A 3116-nucleotide genomic window follows, 5' to 3' on the forward strand; every position below is an offset into this window, starting at 1 on the left:
ATCCCTCAACAGTGCAATGATGTCCATGCACGGAGCCGCCTTGGTCAAGGGCGTAATCCAGAGCCAGCAATGAAAAAGAAAAAATAATCTCCAGCATGGATCTTCTAAAAAGTCAATTTATTGGAAACACTTTAAAATGCAAACATTTGCAAAAAAGAGATGGGGGTCCCAGGTGGTCAACGCCGACGCGCTTCGACCATCAGGTCTTAGTCATGGCATGTTTTTACCCAAAGTTTATCCAAAGTATTGTACCTTATAATTAAATAAATGAAAGACAAAGCTTTTTAAACAACAAATAAATTTATTTTTTAAAATTTTTATTAAACTTTCTTAATTTATAAAACATTTAAAAATTCGTGTAGTGTGGGGTGGAGATAGTACTGGAGGGGCTGGCAGATCGGACCACTTCAACAGTGGGAGCGTGGAGAGAGGATTGTGGTGGTGACGGATCAGAAGGTAAGACAGAAGGTGAAGGGGTGGAGAAAGAAGGAGAATGGGAGGAATAAAAACTGGGATTAGGGATGGGATTTTGTAAACTTTGAGGGGTGGAGTGGAGAGATTGGGAGGCAGAAGAGGTGGTGGGTGGAGAGGAGGGTTGTGTTTGGGGCATGATTGGTGTGGAAGGAGACTGTTGGTAGTGGGCAGGAAGTACAGGTTGGGCAGGGAGTGGAGGCACAGATGATGTGGTTGGGAACTGGTATGGGGCAGAATGGTGATTCGGGGCAGGATGCTGGTACGGGGCAGGAACCTGGTATTGCATAGGAGGGGAGGAGGGACAGTGGCTGGAGGGGGGCAGGAGCGGGAGGAACTACCATGGCGGGTGGAGCTAACATGTGCTAGGGCAAACTGGCAGGCTTGCATTACATTCATCTGCTGGTCAGGAGATAGCTTGTCTAAGCGCTCGACAACTGCCTGGAAAAAGGAGTGATTTGGCAATTTACTTGTATCTGAATGCATCCGTGTGTGCAACTCAAGAATACTGTTGTTCAGGAGGTTAAATCCTGCAGTCATTTGCTCAGACAACAATTTGAGACAGCTCAGGAAGGCTGCATTCAGATGCAAGAACTCGGGCGCATAGCTCTTTTCCTGACCCCTCTGGCACTGCCACCCAGAACCCACAGGTGTTCTAGAGGTGGCAGCAGTGTCAGAGGGGTGGGGGTAAAGGAAAAGCTATATCCTTACCAGCAGCTTCATGTAGCGAAGTCTGCCACGATGCTCCAGTGCTGGTGGATGGGATCGAAGGACCAGATGTGAGAGAAGGCTGGGAAGGTGTAGATAGGTCGGGTCTGTTGAAGTGGCCCGTGGTGGTGGACTCCTATGGGATCTCTTCAGAAGGGTTCATTTCTGCAGGCTCCCGAGTGCTGCAGACAGTGCTGTGGAACAAAGGAAAAAAAATTAATTAACATATTGTTATTGCTTGGCCCTGGCTGACACAAAAAAAAGGTAACACATGTAAACATTTTTACTTAGTAAATGGGGTGGGGAATATTTACTTTCTGCTCAGCATTGTTGACCGGAGGAACGACAGGACTCTTGCATACTTATACTTGCTCCTGAGTCCTCCCGATCCACTCGGGGCCTGCATCTCTTTGTTGAACTCCTTCTTGAAGCGATCCCTGAGTGCCCCCCACCGCTTGATAACTCTTTTCTCTGTAAAGTGAAAAATTGGTTAGTGCACAAATTGGTTAGTATACAACACATTACATCCAGCAACATAACTGATAATACTTACACGCTTGATTCTGGGCCCGAACATCAAGGTCCTCCCAGTGGTCCACAATTTCATGGCAAACTTCCTCCCAGAGCCGACGAGTAACACGCAGATCTGCATGGCGGCGGTCCCCCATGTTCCACAGCGGCTCCCGCTCTTGGATTAGATCGATGAGGAGGTCAATGTCTAGACCAACCTCCTCACCGTCCGAGTCAGGAGCACACTGTGAAGCCTGTTAAAAAGGAAAAAAAAGAAAAAAAAACACTGCAATCCTTAACATGAAGTGGAAAAAAAAAAAAAAGTATTTACTCAATGGCGACCGCATTGACGCTCACGCCGACAACCCTGGGAGGTGCTTTGAGGACCTCTTAATAGAGCCCCAGAATCGGAAGACTAAAAAAAAGAAAACAAAAATACATTATGTGTTTGGATGTAGGCTTCTGTGTTGTGTGTTATGTGATGTCTGTAAAGATATGTTTTTATGTGTTGTGTGTACTGTGATGTATGTGATGATGTGGTTCTGTGATGCATGCAAGAAACTTACCAATTGCGAGCCCGCTCCGGGTATTACTTCACCCCGTCCGTCTCGTTCTGGAAGCACCTCTGATGCTGCAGCTTCCTGTTAGACAAAAATTATATATTACTAATCATACATAGTAACATAGTAACATAGTTAGTAAGGCCGAAAAAAGACATTTGTCCATCCAGTTCAGCCTATATTCCATCATAATAAATACCCAGATCTACGTCCTTCTACAGAACCTAATAATTGTAATCACCAAAAAGAAAACAAAAACATTTATTTACCTCACAGCACTGACGATGCGGGGAGGGCTCCCAGAAGAAGACATGCTGTGGCTTGTTGCTGGCCTGTATCCTGTGGCTGGCTGCAGCTGGCTGCTGGCCTGGTAGGCTGTGGCTGGTTGCGGCTGACTGCTGGCCTGGTAGGCTGTGGCTGGCTGCTGACCTGGTAGGCTGTGGTTGGCTGTTAGCCTGGTAGGCTGTAGCTGGCTGCTGGCCTGGTAGGCTGTGGTTGGCTGCGGATGGCTGCTGGTCTGGTAGGCTGTGGCTGGCTGCTGGCCTGGTATGCTGTGGCTGGCTGCTGGCCTGGTAGGCTGTGGTTGGCTGCTGGCCTGGTAGGCTGTGGCTGGCTGCTGGCTTGGCAGGCTCTGGCTGGCTGCGGCTGGCTGCTGGCCTGGTAGGCTGTGGCTGGCTGGCTTGGTAGGCTCTGGCAGGCAAGTTTTTGCTCTGGCAGGCAGGTTTTTGCTCAGGCTGGCTGCTTCATCTCAGACTGGCTGCTCCGTCTCAGGCTGGCTGTGTCTTGCTTGCTGGCTGTCTGGTAAATGGATGAGAAAAACTCTATTAGCAGGCTTTATATACACATTTCCTAATTGGGGGCTGGCCA

At 48.4% G+C, this 3116-nt stretch overlaps 1 long non-coding RNA gene across 1 annotated transcript; it reads right to left on the reverse strand.

Annotated features, from left to right (window-relative positions):
• Positions 1-407: 407 nt before the first annotated feature.
• Positions 408-2362, reverse strand: LOC138667659 (uncharacterized). The gene is made up of 3 exons (XR_011318874.1): positions 1733-2362; positions 1494-1650; positions 408-1373 (listed from the first exon to the last, which is right to left on the reverse strand). It is a non-coding gene; the product is annotated as an uncharacterized lncRNA (long non-coding RNA).
• Positions 2363-3116: the final 754 nt, after the last annotated feature.

This window comes from Ranitomeya imitator, chromosome 2, assembly GCF_032444005.1.
Source record: "Ranitomeya imitator isolate aRanImi1 chromosome 2, aRanImi1.pri, whole genome shotgun sequence".
Classification (NCBI taxonomy): Eukaryota; Metazoa; Chordata; class Amphibia; order Anura; family Dendrobatidae; genus Ranitomeya; species Ranitomeya imitator.